The sequence below is a fragment of the Macrosteles quadrilineatus genome, unplaced genomic scaffold (assembly GCF_028750875.1).
Source record: "Macrosteles quadrilineatus isolate MER2022 unplaced genomic scaffold, UCM_ALF_1.0 Scaffold_2__2_contigs__length_208266976, whole genome shotgun sequence".
In the NCBI taxonomy this organism is placed as follows: Eukaryota; Metazoa; Arthropoda; class Insecta; order Hemiptera; family Cicadellidae; genus Macrosteles; species Macrosteles quadrilineatus.
The window spans coordinates 186,042,709-186,063,192 of record NW_026542595.1 but is presented as its reverse complement, the minus strand read 5'-3'; the positions used below and the strand labels follow the sequence as shown (position 1 = coordinate 186,063,192).

Genomic DNA, 20,484 nt, shown 5'->3' with positions numbered 1-20,484 from the left:
ATTCTTTTCTATACAGTTAACTTTCTCATCGATTTCATTTATTCTACTTTCTAAACTATCAACTTTGCTAGAATATTCACCTAATTTGTTCAGCATTTTTGATTCTACATTTGACATTTTTGTCTCGATGCTAGCTTCTAAGTTTTTGTTATTTTCTGACATTTTTGACTCAATGCTAGCTTCTAGGTTTTTGCTATTTTCTGACATTTTAGACTCGATATTAGCTTCTAGGATTGACATTTTTGACTCTAATGTTTTGCTATTTTCTGACATTGACTCTAATGTTTTACTATTTTCTGACATTTTTGACTCTAAGTTCTTAAGCATTTTATTCATATCTGATGTTTCAAATAAAACGTTTTCTGGGTCTTCACCTGCATCAATTAAAGCTTGTTTAAGGCGTGCCTGAAGGGCTGATTTAGTTCCACTAGTATCAATATCTCGTTCTTCTAATTCTCTCCTAAGGTCAGCTACTTTTAACTCATCAAGTTTCACACCTTTGAAAGCCATTTTTATGCCAAACAATTAAAATAATTTTACAATAAATTATTTTTTCCTTTGTAAACAAATTTACGACACAAATTACTACTATGTAATGAAGACCCTGAATCTTACTAAAATATCTAATACAACTAAAATTAAACTCAATATTTTACAATTAAAATCGCCAAAATAATGCCGCTTTCTGACACCAATTGTTGCGGGCTTAGCAGGTTCTTTACAAATAAAACTTGGCGATTTTATAATAACTATTTATTTACACTAATTATTCTATATTTACAGATATTAGAATTACCTAACACCTAACTAACCCTATCTAAACCTAGCTAAGGCCTATTCTAATTTACAATGTTTCTACTTACAGCTAGCCTCCACAGGATTTATCACTTCTGTTACAACACTGTCACTACACTGTCACTAGAGTCACTACACTGTTACTCTCACTGTCACTACACTGTCACTGCCACTAGCACTAGCACTGGTCACTAACACCGACGGGCACTGCTGCGACGATTCTCGGAAGGCTCAACTCAACTCAACTGCCGTGTGCCGGAAGACGGTCCCTTATATAAGTTTGCCGTAGAACATTCTGGAGACCCCTGGTAGCCTAGACAAAGGTGTTTACGCCGTAGAAGTGTAGAAGGTTCTAGGGCCCCTATTGAGGTAGTCCGTTGACATGGGTCTATTGTCTTTCACTGGCACGTACGGAGAAACCCGTGTAAACAAACAACCCTTTTGATACGGCGCCTGGCTATTGTTGCGCGGGGCTCCTGACTTGTAACAATATGTTCGGAAAAATGGTTTTCAAAAAGCTAAAAACAAACAATATAGTTACAATATCATTCTACAACTAATGGAACCGAGTTGATCAAAGTTTGCGTCATCTCTTGTTTTGTTCTAACGGAAAACCAATAGCTAAAAAATGCTAACTGTTTGTCTATGAAAGGTTATTTACAAAATTTGTCAAATTTCCCAATTTCATTACTCAGACAGCTTATTCGCTTTACTCAATCGACGATTAATGAAAATAATGTGTTTAGTTCCTCGTAACAGTAAAGATTGAGCCCTCAACTACGAACCTTTCCTCTAATTCTTCGTTGGGCTATTTCGTTAACGGATGTTTCAACACGTTTTTGGGGATCTGAGTGTTCCCTTAGTTGCGAATTACGATATCATATAATCTTATTACCTGTTGTTAGGATATAAGTTCAATAAAACTAATACAGACTCGCGTATCCTGCAGGTTCGCTGGCCCCCAAATCCACAACTTTGTACCAAATGTAATTTTGATGGTTCGATTTAAAATAACCATACTCTTAATTTATAGAATTAATGAAAATCTCGCTCCTAATCAAATTGGGACATAACAAAGTTGGGGACAGAGATTTTTTCCCTATTCAGTAATCATGCAGACTACTGTAATGCGGTAAACGACTACATTGCGCTCTCCTGATAGTTCCACGTCGTTTTCATTGTTGGTAACGTCGCGACGGACGATGCGCCGCGGCTCTCGCACGAGTTGTGCCGTGCTCGCTCGCTCAGCTCAGTGTCGTTTTGTCCTTCGTCTGCGTCGGATAGTGCGCCCGTGCTTGTGTTGTGCCGTGCGTGAGTGGATTACACCAACATTGTGTTTTGTGTGTAAGTTGTTGACATATATTGTACATTCGATATTTTTTTTGTTTATTGTTTCAATTGGACATTTTGTAATTTTTTTTAGTCACCCCTGCAGCGAAACATTTGTTCAAGCGAATTTTAAGTTGTTTTATTAGTCTATTGTTTACAAATAATGTGAAACATAAAAAAAACAAAAAGTGAAAATTACACTTTTGGTATTGAGTTGTCTCACGTATTATTAGGTAAAACCTATATATATATTAAATATATAGACACAAAAAAATTCTTCAACAAATATATAGATATTGATAATTGATTGATGCAACAGTTTATTATTTACTAAAAAGCAAAGAGGCACAGTACATAGGTCCAGACAGTTTCCATTTGCTTAAACATCAGTTCTGTTTCAGTGTATGCCCGTAAATGCGGAAGAGAAAATTTAAGTCGAGTAATTGTATACCAAATTTAATTGAAGCAATGCATAGTGTTGTCATGCAATATGAGGTACTTTTTTCTGGTTTTATCTCTACGAAATCCGTAGCCCTATTGTTGCAAGCAACAATTACATTTTAAGTACGATTAATTTTGGTATAAAATCACTCTACCTTAGTGAAACGTATTACTGTAAGACTTTACGCAGTCCATCGATTTTCGATTTTCTATATAGGTCTATGCTGTATATAACACACTAGGTACTATTAACACTGTAATAACTTATGCAACATCATCGTTGTTGTCCTAGTCACAGTTAATTGTTATGCATTTACATCTTAAATGAGCACAGTTTAACAATATTACACTTATTTATTTAGGGTCTAGTTATAGAAGGTATGAGGTTCCACTGTAAAGCCTCAATAACCTCAATAAGACCCACATGTCATTAAATATGACTTTTATAATGGTTGACTCCTTATCGAGGTTTTCAATAAGATGTGGTTAGGGATAAGGCAAATCAATTGGATTTGAAATTGGCACATGTTATCAGGACCCACTGTAGTTTGTTCTTTTCGGATTTGCTTGCTTGTGTACTCAAACAACGTAGAATCTCCCAACACCAATGCTCCATGTAGGCCCCCCAACGTTACAAAGACGAAGCTTTCTAGCTTCAACGCGTTACTAATCACAAAGCAATGAAGAGATCACATAACAGGGTGCGGATTGTGGAGTTGGAGAGGCCGCAGCCACAAATGCTGATTTCACAACTCCGATTAAGTTACATTCTATGATCGCGAGGTTGAGTAAGAGTCTGGCTTTGATGGGGGATTTGCCGGTCTGCAGCTTCTTCCTGATGGGCGATTATCAGGGGAATCACTTCTCTAGACTTTTGTCTGTCTACTGTCTCAAATACCACAAATTTCCTCCAATTTCTTATACAAATGTTACGCTTAGAAAATAGACTATGAATGTATCAATTTGTGAATAAAATGTTCGAGAAGGTTTATCGAATGAGAACACGATTTATAAATTTACTGAGAAAACTTAAAGACATCGTGGGTAAATTCTTCAACTTTTGACTGTTTTGGTACAGTAGTCTATTTAGAATTGACTACAATGATCTTACATTAGTCCCAGGGTAATTAGCCGTTCTTGGTAATATTCAATTTATTTTGTTCGTTAAAACAATGTAAAATCGAAATGTGTATAGTTTCCGACGAATTTTGGAATTTATTATGTACAAAAAACGTGATACACATTACAGTATCTGAAAGATGTAATTATGTAATAAATGAAATGACAAAACGCATGTCATGATTTTAGCTGTGTGGCCTACTGTATTTATATTATTTTGGCAGTTGTATTTTTAGTATCGAAAGGTTGAAATCCACGTTCTCATTTGACCTTTTAAATCAAATATTAAATTTCCAACACAAAACAATACTCTCGATAACTATACCACTTTAAATATATATTTTAATGTTAAATCAATTTCATTCCAAAAATCCTCACAGCACTTTCATATGATTTTCACCTCGCCTTTGTTCTAGATATGATTTACGCCCCTTTCCTGCACCTCACTCAACCTTGACTATTGCTCGTTTCTCAGTTATGGTTGCTCGTTGCTCGTTTACACCTGACTCGCCTCGTTTGTTTTGCAAATCGCGGCACCTACCTCTCGCATTGTTGCCACTACAACAATGCGCGCGGTTATTGTTGATTGTTGTCGTAAATTACTAAACAATTGGTAGTCTCAACAAACTGACGAGAGAAAGCTTGAAGGTTGGAATTATGGACATTGAACTGAGATTTGTGTGTAATAGCTGATTAAATTTATAGAGTATGCTGTGTTTCTGTGTGGTATTGACGTTAGTTGGCATTAGCAAGCTGTACAAGTCTGTTCTTGTTATTGTGGATTTTTATTATCTGTGTTGAATTACAATGACATTCTTAATCTAAGCCATCGTGCAAAATACGTAACTTTATATAATGACATTTCACAGCCAAAAATTAAAATTTTCCCTGCTATAGAAACCGAGGCCCACAGTATACTTTCTAAATATACATTGTCATCAATTCAACAATATCAACAATATCAACAATACACTATGTATAAGGTCTCAAAATTCCTATACATGGAGGTAATTTTGATTATGCCAGAATTGTCAATTGTCCCGAGGCTACTTATAAGATTTGCTACAGAGAATGTCAGCATCGCTGTAAGAAATAAAGAAACATATCACCACACATAATTATGCTATTATACTAAATTTTCTGACGTTTTCCATCCCCAAATTTCAACCTGGTTTCCGGTGTAAGCGGAAGTTGTAGTTGTGGACCAGCTGGGCGCTTTTCATCTGGTTTTTGCCAGTAGAAAGTGTCAGATACGGAGCGTGTCCAATGTCGCCGTCGGTTGTTCTCTTGGCCACAGAAATTGGCATTGGACTCAAATTGCAATACAGTATTTAAACAAGAATTTGGCTTTGCGTGCACAATTTCAAAAACACAGTTTCAATACCATGTTTTGAGTTTTGACCAATCTTTTCCTACTATTGTAGACTAGAACTAGAATGTGAAGCGAATAAAGAGGATTTCAGCAATGAAAACATTATTCGAAATCCGTTTTCCTAACAATAACTGATAAAAATATGTATTGTATTTTATCAGATTTAACACAGTCGCATCTGTTGGTCCATGCCAAGCTCTATGTGTTAAAAGAGGTGTGGCTAAACTTGATGACTATCAACTGATTGAACGTGTTTCCAAGCATTTTGGCTGAATAATGAGAGAAAAAATAACAAGCGAACGTAATAATTATATTAGTAAAACGTATAACAGAAGAGAAAAAAGCCCCCTAAGAAACGTGGCAAACTTGAGACAAAGAATAGTCTATAGTCTTGATCTGATACCTTCATACAACATGAAGTTGGGTCCTGTGAAGTAGCTTAGCACTTCAATTTGATAGTGACACGTTGTTTTTGTAGCCTTGTCACCTACAACAATGGTTAAGCTCTTGTGTGCATTCAAGACATCTATATTGTTACAAGTCAGGAGCCCCGCGCAACAATAGCCAGGCGCCGTATCAAAAGGGTTGTTTGTTTACACGGGTTTCTCCGTACGTGCCAGTGAAAGACAATAGACCCATGTCAACGGACTACCTCAATAGGGGCCCTAGAACCTTCTACACTTCTACGGCGTAAACACCTTTGTCTAGGCTACCAGGGGTCTCCAGAATGTTCCACGGCAAACTTATATAAGGGACCGTCTTCCGGCACACGGCAGTTGAGTTGAGTTGAGCCTTCCGAGAATCGTCGCAGCAAGCGCCCGTCGGTGTTAGTGACCAGTGCTAGTGCTAGTGGCAGTGACAGTGTAGTGACGGTGTAGAGACAGTGTAGTGACACTGGTGACAGTGTAGTGACAGTGTTGTGACAGAAGTAGTGATAAATCCTGTAAAGGTTAGCTGTAAGTAGAATCATTGTAAATTAGAATAGGCTTTAGCTAGGTTAGATAGGGTTAGTTAGGTGTTAGGTAATTGTAATATCTGTAAATATAGAACAATAAGTGTAAATAAATAGTTAATATAAAATCGCCAAGTTTTTATTGTAAAGAACCCGTTAAGCCCGCAACAGTTGGTGTCAGAAAGCGGCATTATTTTGGCGATTTTAATTGTAAAGTATTAAGTTACATTTTAGTTGTATTAAACATTAGTAATTTGTATCACAAATTTGTTTGAAAAGTAATAGTTAATTAATTGCTTTTGTTAAAATTGCGTTGTCAAAAATAGAAATTATTTATTGTAAAATTAGTTTAATTGTTTGGCATAAAAATGGCTTTCAAAGGTGTGAAACTTGATGAGTTAAAAGTAGTTGATCTTAGGAGAGAATTAGAAGAACGAGATCTAGATACTAGTGGAACTAAATCAGCCCTTCAGGCACGCCTTAAACAAGCTTTAATTGATGCAGGTGAAGACCTAGATAACGTTTTATTTGAAACATCTGATTTTAATAAAATGCTTAAAAACCTAGAAGCAAATATTGAGTCAAAAATGTTAGAAAACTGCAAAGCGTTAGAGTCAAAAATGTCAGAAAATAGCAAAACATTAGAGTCAATGTCAGAAAATAGCAAAGCATTAGATTCAAAAATGTCAAACCTAGAAGCAAATATTGAGTCAAAAATATTAGAAAACAGTAAAGCATTAGAGTCAAAAATGTCGAATGTAGAATCAAAAATGCTGAACAAGTTAGATGAGTATTCTAGCAAAGTTGATGATTTAGAAAGTAGGATCAATGAAATGGATGAGAAATTTAATTGTATAGAAAAGAATCTAGAAGATAGGTTAGTTAAGCTTAGGCAGGAAATGGCTGCATCGGGGAGCTTCACACCTGCGTCATCGGCTAGCACTGGCGAACTTCAGCAGGATAACGCCCTAGAAACGATCTCCAAGCCAGCGCCCACCATTGCTGCCGTTGCCCCTCAGAACATCGTTCCTCACTTCGATGGTAAAACTCCCTGGGAGGACTACATGCTTCTATTCGAGACAGCGGCTATGGTCCATGGGTGGACCGAGGAGACAAAAGCTTCGACACTGTGTCTTGCACTACGGGGCGATGCAATAGCTGTTCTGCATGCTATGCCAATGGCGGAGCGGAAGAACTTCGCAGAATTAGTAAGGAGATTGGACATGCGCTTTGGACATCGACATATGGACCAGCTCTACCGATCACAGCTGCGGAACCGGATCCAAAAGCCCAGCGAGTCACTCCAGGAGTTTGAAGCCGACATTGCTCGCCTGGTGAGAAACGCCTATCCTTCGGTCACGGATGATGTCTACGAGAGTTTGGCGGTGGATAAATTCCTAGACGGTCTACGTGAACCTGAGACTCAACAGGCAGTGAAGCTCGCCAGACCAAAGACCCTGAGTGACGCACTGACACAGGCACTGGAGTTCGAGGCTGTACGGCAGTCGGTGAGAGGTCAGGCCCGAGTCCGTGTGGCAGACACAGAAACTACATCTCCACTTGACATCGAGGAGCTGGTGAAAAGAGTTCTGGAGGCGCTAAAAACACGTCGCCGGCAGATACGCTGTTGGAGCTGTGGACAGATGGGACATCCCAGGAGTAAATGTCCTTCAACCACATCAGAACCGGAACAGGAAAACTAAGGAGGGTTGATGGAAAGGGGCAACCGTCAGCCCGCGATTTGAAAGCCCCGAGGAAAAGTGTTAAAGTTGCTTCACTTGGAAGTCAGTCAAGCAGTTTCTACATAGACGGAAAGGTGAACGGGCGTCTCCAAAGCTGTCTTCTGGACACCGGGGCGACTATGACCATCCTGAATCCAAACACTGTGTCGAATGAAGATATTTCACCAACATCATGGTCTCTACGTACAGCTACGGGTCAGCTGGCTCAGGTCTATGGGCAGACGGTTGCTACCTTCCACATCGGTGGCTGCGTGTTTCAACACTGCGCACTTGTTGCCGACATAGACGAGGACGTGATTTTGGGAACCGATATAATGGTGAAGTTCGGATTGAAGTTGGACATGTCAAGGGGATTAGTGACTCTCGGAGATGAAGATGTCATACTTCGGCGCGGAAAGGATATCTCTGCACGCGTCCTTCTATTGGAAGACACGACGCTACCAGCACGCAGCCAAGTCATCGTTCGAACTACTGTCGAAGGAGAGTGGACTAGTGGACAAAGTGTTCTTCTGGAGCCAGGAAGTGACAGTGAATCCCAGCTTGGACGTGGTGTTTTTGTCGCCAGATCCTTATTTAACTTAGGACACGACAATCCGGTGCGACTGATGAACTTGAATGGTTTTCCTGTGACAATAAAAAGAGGAGTAACGATCGGAACTTGCGTGGCTGTTAATTCGGTGGTACGTCAGCTAAAATCATGTCTGCCATCCCCAAACGGATTGCCGAAGGAGCTGGAAGATTTCGTGGAGAGCATATGTCAGGAGCTGACGCATCAACAAAGTGCTAAAATAAAGGACTTTATTACCAGATGGCAAGATGTCTTTGAGTATGGAAGTGGCCCTAGAGGAAGAACGAATATAGTACAACACAAGATAGACACCGGAGATGCAAAACCCATACGTCAGGCCCCAAGACGACTACCACTGGCAAAACGTGGCGAAGCCGAGAGAATCATAAAGGAGATGGAAGCGGATGGTGTCATCGAGCCTTCTACCAGCCCTTGGGTATCACCTGTGGTACTAGTGAAAAAGAAAGACGGCTCAACGAGATTTTGCGTAGACTACCGCCTTCTCAACAATGTCACCAAGAAAGACAGCTACCCTCTCCCCAGGATTGATGACACACTCGACACTCTGGGAGGATGTCAAATATTCTCAACTTTGGATCTGAGAAGTGGCTACTGGCAGGTCGGGCTCGCTCCTGAGGACAAGGAGAAGACGGCGTTCTCTATTGGGACAGGACTTTGGCAATTCACCGTCCTGCCTTTTGGACTTTGCAATGCCCCTGCTACTTTTGAAAGGCTTATGGAGAACGTCCTCAGGGGATTGTCATGGGAGACATGCCTGGTATACTTGGATGACATTATCGTCCTAGGCAAATCCTTCGAAGACCACCTGAAGAACCTGGAGAATGTCTTCATGCGACTGCGGACGGCTAATCTGAAGTTGAACCCCAAGAAGTGCAACTTGTTCCGCAAACAGGTCAATTACCTCGGCCATGTCGTATCAGACAAAGGAGTGTCTGTAGATCCGGAGAAGATCAGAGCTATCACCGATTGGCCAATACCACAAGATAAACACCAAGTTAGAAGCTTCCTTGGCCTGTGCGCTTACTACAGGAAATTTGTTAAGGGATTCGCTAATATTGCCAAACCGCTAACTAAGTTAACCGAAGACAAGAGAACCTTTGTTTGGGATGACGACTGCGGGAGGGCTTTTGAAGAGCTGAAGACCAAATTATGCAGCGCACCCATATTGAGCTATCCACAATCAGACGGAAAGTTCATACTAGACACGGACGCCAGCAATACAGCCATTGGAGGAGTCCTTTCTCAGCTTCAGGATGGAGAAGAACATGTGATCGGATACTTCAGTAAGGTCCTGTCAGCGCCTGAGCGTAATTACTGTGTCACCAGGAGGGAGCTTCTCGCGGTGGTTAAGTCCATAGAACACTTTCATAAGTATCTGTATGGAAGAAGGTTTCTCTTGAGAACGGACCATGCCGCACTGATGTGGTTGCTAAGATTTAAGTCTCCGGAAGGACAGGTTGCAAGATGGTTAGAAAGGTTACAAGAATATGACTTCGAATCAATCCATCGTGCGGGACCGAGCCACAGGAATGCAGATGCACTATCTAGAAGACCGTGCGGGGACAACTGCGTGCACTGTACACGCAAGGAAGACAAAAGTGCATCAGTTCTTCGCGTGACCGCCGTTGACGACGAATGGGACAGTAAGAGACTGTCTGAGGACCAGAAGGAAGACCCAGACCTAAAACACGTCATGCAGTGGAAGATGGACAATAAAGGAAGACCGTCGTGGCAGGATATTGCTCCATTGTCTAAGAACGTCAAGACCTACTGGGCGCAGTGGAACTCGATTTTAATGGAAGAAGGAGTTTTGAAGCGAGTCATCGAATCGGAAGAAGGGGGGCACCGAAAACTCCAACTAATAATTCCAAGGAAGAGGGTTCCTGAAGTGCTAAGGGAAGTGCACGATGGAATTTCTGGAGGCCATCTAGGGGTACATCGTACACTGGTGAAAGTAAGGGAGCGCTTCTACTGGGCTAATCAGAAAGACGACGTCATAGACTGGTGCAGAAGGTGTGCGACCTGCGCAGCATCAAATGGCCCTGTCAACAAACGAAAAGCCCCAATGAGGAAATACAACGTAGGTGCCCCGTTTGAGCGCATCGCCATTGACGTAGCAGGACCGTTCCCCATGTCCGATTCTGGAAATAGATTTATTTTGGTTGCAATGGATTACTTCAGCAAGTGGGTAGAGGCCTATGCATTGCCTAACCAGGAAGCGGTAACAGTTGCAGATATATTATTCAAGGAAATGGTGAGCAGATTTGGCGTCCCACTCGAACTTCATTCTGACCAAGGAAGGAATTTCGAGTCAGCGGTATTCTCTAGAATGTGTGAAGTTCTTGGTATCCGGAAGACTCGAACAACACCTCTTCATCCACAGTCAGATGGCATGGTAGAGCGCATGAACAGGACGATGGGAAGATACCTGTCAAAAGTTGTCTCCGATCATCAGCGGGACTGGGACCAATACCTGCACCTGTTCCTACTTGCGTATAGGAGTTCGGTCAACGAAACCACCGGCCAGACTCCAGCCAACGTAGTTTTCGGCCGAGAGCTCCGTCTTCCATGCGACCTGCAGTATGGTTTGAAGCCAGATGAATGTGTGGTTGGCGAGGACTACGTATCGGATCTGCGGAAGAGGATGGACGAGATACATGAGAAAGTTCGTCGCAACATATCTGGAGCAAGTGACAGGATGAAGGAGAGGTACGACGTGAAGGCCGAGAAAGGAGGGTTCACACCTGGTGATCTCGTGTGGCTACACAACCCCCGAAGGCGTCGTGGATATTCGCCAAAACTCCAGAACTCGTGGGAAGGACCTTATGAAGTTATTTCCCGTCTAAATGACGTCATCTACCGGATTAAGAAGCAACCAAATGGCAAGCCCAAAATAGTCCATTTCAACAGGCTTGCACCCTACAAAGGAGATCACGGCCAACAAAATGAACAACAAGTTCGCAACATCTCAACCAAACCAAGAGACGTCGTGCACGAGACACGTGGAAAGGCGGAATTGAAACTGTTATATAAGGACCTCTTCACCTTGCCAGTGGATTATGCCTTGGCCCACTGCGTAGCAGAAGACCTGAGAGCGTCGCGAGGTATAGCCACAGTCTTCAGGAAAAAGTTTGGAGGGACTGAAGATCTTGAGCGTCAGAGACCCGCCATTGGCACCACCCTTCACCTGAAGCGCAATGGACAGCATTTGTTCTACCTCGTTACGAAGGAAGCGTCAAGCCAGAAGCCCTCCTACGAATCGTTGAAGAAAAGCCTGCAAGACCTGCGAGACAAGCTTCTTCGGATTGGAATCAACAAGCTTGCCATTCCAAGACTGGGATGTGGTTACGACGGACTGGAATGGAAGACTGTAAGAAATATGGTGCACGAACTTTTCGAGGACACTGGCATTGATATTGTGGTCTGCGTATACAACCCATGGGGAACCGGAGACATTATTGGTCCAGAAGATCACAAACTTCGAGAGAAATCTGTTCTGGGGCAGAACAGTCTTAAGGAGGGGGCAGTGTTACAAGTCAGGAGCCCCGCGCAACAATAGCCAGGCGCCGTATCAAAAGGGTTGTTTGTTTACACGGGTTTCTCCGTACGTGCCAGTGAAAGACAATAGACCCATGTCAACGGACTACCTCAATAGGGGCCCTAGAACCTTCTACACTTCTACGGCGTAAACACCTTTGTCTAGGCTACCAGGGGTCTCCAGAATGTTCCACGGCAAACTTATATAAGGGACCGTCTTCCGGCACACGGCAGTTGAGTTGAGTTGAGCCTTCCGAGAATCGTCGCAGCAAGCGCCCGTCGGTGTTAGTGACCAGTGCTAGTGCTAGTGGCAGTGACAGTGTAGTGACGGTGTAGAGACAGTGTAGTGACACTGGTGACAGTGTAGTGACAGTGTTGTGACAGAAGTAGTGATAAATCCTGTAAAGGTTAGCTGTAAGTAGAATCATTGTAAATTAGAATAGGCTTTAGCTAGGTTAGATAGGGTTAGTTAGGTGTTAGGTAATTGTAATATCTGTAAATATAGAACAATAAGTGTAAATAAATAGTTAATATAAAATCGCCAAGTTTTTATTGTAAAGAACCCGTTAAGCCCGCAACAATATTTATTGGCGTTGGCATTGTAAATGGGTCTCCTGACATTTTCTCTATCCTTAGCTACCACAAATGATTCTTATAGTTATAAGTACAATATTAAATTAAATTTTTCAAACGATGAAGGATCAAAGTAATTCTTGTTAGGTTTGATCACGTGTTCCTCCATTTCGCAGTTTGTAGTTTTGTTGTTTGTGCAAGATAAATCAGCGAGGGGTTGATAAAGAGTGTTTACAGCACGACTCACGTATACGAGACAACGTAGTTAGAGATAAGATGCACTTGACCTTGAGTAGTTGAGGTTCCGCCGGTTCCGCATATAAAGGAGTACAAAACTGCGAGGCCGATAATTCACACATCACACATTGTATTCAATTAAGACATGGAAATTAAAGGTCCTAGTTCCACCGAAGTGTGGTGTTTGGTATTTGTAATACTGTATTATTCTGTTTCCTGTCGATGAGTGTTTCTGCATTCAATATTTTCTATTGACGAGACTACAACTAGGTGTTTTACGATTTGGCTGATCACCAGCCAATCACATATCCCCTATCTTGCAGTGTTATCATACCCCAACTAGAAAACTATATACAACCAGAATATGGTGGGTTCTATAAAAAAATACTCTCACTCTTTTTTACGTCAAAATAGTTGTAAAACAGTAAAGATATCGCAAAAGAACCGTCTCGTAAATAGTACGCATTTACTTTTGCCATGAAGGATAGATGCATCCTTAAATTTTACCCAGCCAGATCCAATAAGATCAATTTGAAGGTTCCATGATTGTAAGATTGAAGATAGTTCATAAGATTCATAAAAGAGTTTATGACATGAAATTGTTCACAATTGTTGAATGTTGTCCGAAATAATAGAGATCGGGTGTTTGCTTTGGTTCGCTCAAATATCGTGGTTTTGCTCGATGGTGTAATATATCGGTTTCGTTACTAAACCATACAACTGGTGATTTAAAATAACGACATGTTTTACTTAAATAATCGATTCCCCCTAATCTTTCGAATTGGTCTTTTAACGAACCAACTTCTTTGTTTTCTATAAAGTTATCAGCATTCGCAGGAGGGTGGGGCGACCCGCTCCAGTAACCTTTCCAGTTTTGCAACACTCCAGCACCAAGACGACTGTATTCCACGGTGATATTCAATTGTAAAATTAATTTACATCCATGTAATTCGACCTTTATGACAGAATATCTAGTGACATGGCAGTTATGTCGACATAGGATACAGTGTAGGTGGATTGCATGTCGAGTTGGGCGGAGCTTCAGTTGACAAATCGTCAGCGGTTCTTGTCTTCCGGGTTACTGATCATCTGCAACTGCAATGCTATCGTCACAACAGCTTCTAGTTCTACAACGAGCAACGGAGAATGATCACTGGGCTGTTTCGGTAACTGCGTAGTTTTGTGATCTGACATCTGACCATGAAGTGTTGTATTGAGTGAGCAACATGTGTGATTGGGTGAATATTGTAAGAAAATAAACCATTTAGGGTTGGAACCTACATTTCGGTGAAAATTTAAGAACTTGCAATACTCAAAATAGTCTTTGAATTGATTTGACAGTTTTTATAGGGACGATAGTCAGTAAATTATGAAGAATGTAATCTTAAAGAACATCGTCCAGACAAGCATTGAGATATCATCAGGAATTATATAGAGAAAAAAATGGAAAATTTCTTTGTTGAGTTTCAAGATTAACATTTTCAACTACAATATGGTTTCTCCATCCATCATTGCAGCACGCCGTTACTGATTTGGTCTTAAACCGTACGTTGAACCGTTGACAGAGGAGTAGACGATTCTCTTGGCTTTGATTGAACAAAGTTATTGTTTTGGTATTGATGTTATGGTTATTGTCGGTAGGATCGCTGTATTGTCAGTGTCGAGGACGTGTTACTGGTAACCTGATGCATTATGGTTATGGCATGGACGGGTTCTGTTTTCCACAACTTGATTATGCCGATGCGTGAGAATCGCTATAGAAAGTTGCTCAAGTTTGATGCTGTACGTGTTGATGTCTAAACGACCCTGTGATGCTGTTAACTGTCTTGTGCTTCCCCATTTAAAGGTTAATTGTGCAATTATGAGACCACCTCGCTGGTCAAAGTTTGTTTTAGTTGAGTTTTCTCTTTAGAGAGTTTATGTTGTTCGACCACTATTATACCAGTATGTGGTGAAAATTGTCAATGAACGTGATCTTAGGATACAATCAGATTTGATCGTCCAATGTCCTATAGATTTTAGAGTTTGCTACATTTGTCTACATTATGTTAATTAGCTCCAACAACCAACCCAGTGTTTGACGGGAAACTCCACGAGGGCTTAAATCCGATTCAGCCTACCAGAAACTATACATTGTTCAAGTTTCACCGAATCAAATTCATTTCCCGAGGAGTCTCCGGACCAATTCCTTGACCGATTTTCGGTCTGGTCGCGCATCGTTTGTCGTTTCCTCGTCACAACTCGTGTCCAAACACAAATGATCAAAGTCAAAGACGTGGAAACTTCCTTCACGATTTCCACATTTATTGTTGCATTACGGTGTCGTGGTTTCCTTGTATGGTATAATTGTTCTCCATTTCTACCTTGTGGCAGAACTGGCTATTGTGTCTCTTTGAAACGGCTTGGATCGCAAAAAGTGTTTCTGGAATACGGCATCTTTATTTGCAGTTACACTTTTTTTATGGGGAGGAGGTAAAAATGTATTTACGCACATTGAGGTGATCAATGGCCACTCAGTAGTGCCGGACTCCCGCGGGCTCATTGCCCCGGACTACAAGCTAAAAACCCCCTCATCTCCTAGGACACTAGCAGTTACACTGTGGTCATAACTATTGGTTATGAGATACATGTACAAGATACTGTTATTGGATCATGTTTAAATACATTTATTCATGTTTTCTCAAAATGTTTGGCTGCTAGATGAACATGAAATGGGAAAGATGTCAACATAAGTAGTGGCGAACTACCGGTTTTACCCCACTTGGGGCACGTTTTCCCATAAGAAATAACATGGGATCATTTTTTGGCCACTAAAACCAAAAATCCTGATCTTTGCCTAAATATCCCTATATAATTGTCAAACCTTATTTTTTACTTATTCCCCATAAATATATTCGATATTAAGCTAAAAAAGCTATTTCTTACATTTATTGACCCTTACAAGTGTAAATTTAGAGTAGAGGCAATATAGGGGTTTAACATCACTTTAGGCACGTTTTCCCCATAAGAATAACATGGTGAGCTTTTTTTGACCACTTTTTTAAAAATCCAGCTCTCGGCCAATACAAGCCTATATTAATGTTCAATACCATTGTATAACACTATTAAAATTTCAAATCCACATCCATTCACATGTATATTCTCAAAATCATCAACTTGACAGTGCGAGGTTTGTACGCGAACTCGGGCGCGCTCCCGGCTCATGGCGCGCTCCCTTGGACATCCTTAGTGGAAATCCATGAATTCTGGCTACTTGGGAACCCAAGCCATTTGACATATAATAAATCACCTTTTCTCCTAATAACCTTTTCTATCAAATACATGTCTTTATATTTGGTCTTTAACAATTCCTCTGTATAGAAGCCTCCCCTGATTATATTACCATTTTCATCTTTCAAGATATAAGTCACAGGCTTTGTATTCTTTACTTCTGCTATTGTAAATAGCTCCCCTGTCCAATTCGGGGTATATCCTTTACTAAAAACATGTTTATACTTGGAAATTCTCACACTATCACCTACCTTATATCTTGGCTTTTTAACTTGCACTACTTTAGAAGTCAACCTCTCATGCACATATTTACTGTTCTTAATATTCACTTGGTTAGGCTTCATTCCTATAGATCTATGCACCTTATTATTATATTTTTGAATTAACTTTGGAAGTAAATCCAACCATTTATAACTCCCCTGAGCACTAAATTCCCTATATAACCAATTCTTTAAAGTTCTCTGAAACCTCTCCACAATTGCAGCCTTAGTTGTAGAAAATGTGTGATAGTGATTAATATTTAATTGTTTCATTAGTTTGCTAAAATATTGATTAAAAAATTCTTTTCCATTGTCAGATTGAATGTTTTTAACCCCCTTTGGTAGAATGGTTTTAATGGCTTCTGTAACCACTAACCCTGTCTTATTCTTTAGTGGAGCAGCATAAGCTTTTTTAGAAAATGTATCTATTAAAGTTAAAATATATTTATTACCAGAATTCTCTCTAGCATAGTTTTGCATATCAATTAAATCTATTTGTACAGTTTCGTTTATACCTAATACTTTAAAAGACCTTCTAATGAAATTCTTTCTTGCAGGCTTATGAAGTTCGTATGCAATTTCATTCATTTTTTATAACATCACTCTTTCCTTGTACTGTAAATATATTACCATTAGCCCCAATCAATAGATTATCTTCCATTCTTTTAAATACATAGTTTTCTGGTATATATGGTCTATTATCTATATACTTAAATCCACTCAAAGATGTGGGGTCAGCAACTAATAAATCAGGATTGTATTCCATCAAATTAAATTTTCTTCCTCCATATACAAATTTTGATCCATCATAATACATAGCTTGTGACATTAAACAAATATCATCTAAATATTCCCCCATTGGCAGATTTCTTATATATTGTTTTTTGGCATCCCAACATTTTTCTTTTTTATCAAAAGTTATAGTCTGTTCTTTTGTAACACAGTCAGTGTCATCAACGGCAGGTTTAACACGTACTAACCTTTTATTATTAAAATCCCAATAGCCTGCTTCCATTTTTGGAACTTGTGAAACATTCACAGCATCCTTACTATCTGTACCTTCTATCAAATTGCTAAGTTTCTGTTTCTTAGCATTCCAAACACCATTCTCTGATTCTAAAAATTCATAATTATTATCGTCTTGTACAAATTTACCATCTTCTTTTCGTATTAAAGTCTGTTGTAAAGTGGGCACATCATCTAAACTTTCACCCTTTTCCACATTAGTAATTTTCCGTTTCTTAGCATTCCAAACACCATTTTCTGATTCTAAAAATTCAAAATTATTATTGTCTTGTACAAATGTACCACCATCTTTACGTATTAAAGTCTGTTGTAAAGTGGGCACATCATCTAAACTTTCACCCTTTTCCACATTAGTAATTTTCTGTTTTTTAGCATTCCAATTTTTATTCTTAGATTCTAAAAACTCATATTTAGTTTTACCTTGTAAAAAGACATCACCTTTTCTAGTTAATGTCTGACCCAAAGTTGATACATCATCTACAAACTCCCCATCTTTAACATTACCAATTTTACGGTTTAAACAATTCCAACTATCATCTTGTAAATTTAAAGTAGGTTCACTACTAGCCCTGGGTTCTGCAGGCTTATTATATGGATTATATAAACGATAAAATTTATCTATAAACATATTTTTATTTAATAAATAATTCCACTTTCTCTCAATTCCTCAATAATGGAATCTATTTCATTATCCACTCCTGAGTTACCGGCTTGGCGACTTAGCCAAAGAAGTCTTAACCTATCTACAAGCTCATTAGGATCATCCCAATAAATATAGTCTATTTTATTACCAGTCACTTGTCTCAAACCTTCACCAACAGATTTAAATAGAGGTTTAATTATATTAAGATATTTAGTATGTCTATTACTTGAAATTGGTGCACCATCTTTGTAACTCTTTAAATGTCCATTTGTAGCTTCAAAAATCTCTTTATAATTTTGCAAATCAGCCTGAGTATAGTTCTCAGGTTCTTTTAACGTTAACAATTCCCATAAACCTTTTGTCCCCTTGTAGGTTTTATTTGCAACTGTAACATCATCATTGGCAATATCAACTTCCTTATTTCCAATAAAAAATTTATTTGCTTCTCGTCTAATACCATATGTAGTGTCTGTCATACTACTTTTACTGAGGTAATTTCCTAAATAGTCTGATGCTAAAAGACCAAAATCTAATTTCTGTGGAGTGGATTGCTGTAATGGTTGTAATCTTGGTATCATTGATATTCTAGATGGAGTCATTGGGAGTATCTCCATTCGAGGACTCTCTGATGTGATTTTCTTTAATTCTTGTAACGGCTCTATTAAAGGTTGGAATGTTTGGAACCTCTCTTCAGCCTCTAGAAACTTGCCACGTTTTAAAGCTCTATATTTCTCTCGTATTTGATTTGCAGAGTCAACCAATTCTTGTTGAATGTTTTTCATCTTTTATTTACATTTTATTTATCTCATTTGACAAAGGATTGTACTCAAACACTTTATCATGTATTATCAAACAATATGCAGATGTATTTGCTGGTACATTTTCTGCAGTTTCAATCTCTAATTTAATATCAACAATTCCTTCCTTCACTGTTTCGTTCTGTCTAGAACAGTCTATTACAATTAGTGGATATTTCTTCATAAACTCAGCCCTACTAATCATAGGATCTGGGATAGTATTATAGTAAGTCTCTCTAAACCTCATAAACATCTCATAAGCTTTAGAGACATCTCCATTTTCAAAGTCGAGATTTAAATCACTATAAGGATAATATTCAGAGTTTAAAAATACTTTGAGATTTTTTAATTTACAGTGATCAAATTCATCAGTTCTTTTTCGTGCACTATTATCCCTAGCTGTTTGGAAACCAAATATAATATACCTAGGCTTCTCCAAACTTGAAGACGTCTTTACTGACCATGTATGTCTTGTGGTATTGGGATATGATGGAAGTTCATGCAACTCTAAACTTCTAAATGCAATTTGCAAATTTTTATTTTACAATAACATCTTTTGTAATTGTAACTTCTCTCCATCTGATGGTATCACATGTGGCATGACCCATTGAATTGAGTTAAGTGTAATTTTGGGAATCGTATCAGCAGTGCCACTGGCTGGAGCACTAGTGGTTGTTAATATACAATTCAAATCATTTTTGGATCTTTTCAACACCAATTCTTGTTTGACATTTACTAATACCTTATTAAAATCCTCCAATACACCCATTAACAGCTCTAATGGCAAACATGTACTAAACTTGCCACCTTTATGGAACTCTTTTAAATTTGTGTCAGAATCAAATGCTACATTTGACAATTTAGTTGTTTTATTGTAAGAGCTCAATATTTTCATAAGACTAGAAATTCCTGGGTTTCTTACAATGTCTATTTCTTTACCTGCGACTTCGTATCTAATTTCATCAAATAAGAACGCAAATGCATTATTTATAAAATGACCTTTATCATGATTCTCAATTTCTCCCTTAATATACAGATAACTTCTACATGGGAGAGTTAGCAAATCTTGATTATTAATACATATTCGAATTTCATCAGAATTATTTATTGCTAAAGTGTTGTGGGGGACATAGGAGTGATTTGTAATTTTAACCACACTATCGTCGAATTGGGATTTCCCTGTAACGTCTAGAAAATCTTCCATTTTTATTAATAGAAAATTTTAACTTTAGTCCTATTGATTTTAGAAACCTAGCATTTTGTACACTTATAGATAAATTCTTATAAATTCTCATATCTTTTTTATATGACAAGTAATTGTAGTTTCTTCTCCGTTAAAGTCAATTGCCTTGTCATGTTGATCGGCAAATGTAATACTGACAACATCTAAACTTCTCTTATTTACAGGAAAATATATAATATTTCTTGGAACTTCAATAATTTTGTAGCCAGGAGGAGCTTCTGGATAAAAGCTATGTATGGTGTGTGATTTTTTGCCATTTAAATAGGACCCGTTTGCAATATTACATTTTACTCTAATCACATTTACATTATTAATGTTTATTTTATTTGTAGATTCAAACTGAACACCAGGAGTAGAAACACCTTTAAATCCCAATAAAACAGACCCTAAACATGGTTTTGTAAAATCAAACACATGGCTAGAAAGTAGTGTCGCTTTCATAGTTTTATTATTAGCTGTAAGGAAAAAGTCTGGGATTTGTTTTTGAATTTCCTTTGCAAGCTCAACCACCTCATATGTTCCTTCAGAAATTTCTATTGTAACTGGAGCATTGTGGTCA

General features: G+C 38.9%; 1 protein-coding gene across 2 annotated transcripts in view; it reads left to right on the top strand.

Moving 5' to 3' along the window:
* The window catches only part of LOC128985475 (tubulin-specific chaperone cofactor E-like protein), an 83,345-nt gene that overhangs the window by 21,672 nt on the left and 41,189 nt on the right, over positions 1 to 20,484 (top strand). The window contains exon 1 of one of the 2 annotated variants that reach the window (XM_054404988.1): positions 2,028 to 2,139. The exons of the other annotated variant lie outside the window; for it this stretch is intronic. The gene's annotated coding sequence lies outside the window, so the exon portion shown is untranslated. Of the gene's footprint in view, positions 1 to 2,027; positions 2,140 to 20,484 lie in introns of those variants that run through there. 2 annotated transcript variants of the gene reach the window in all.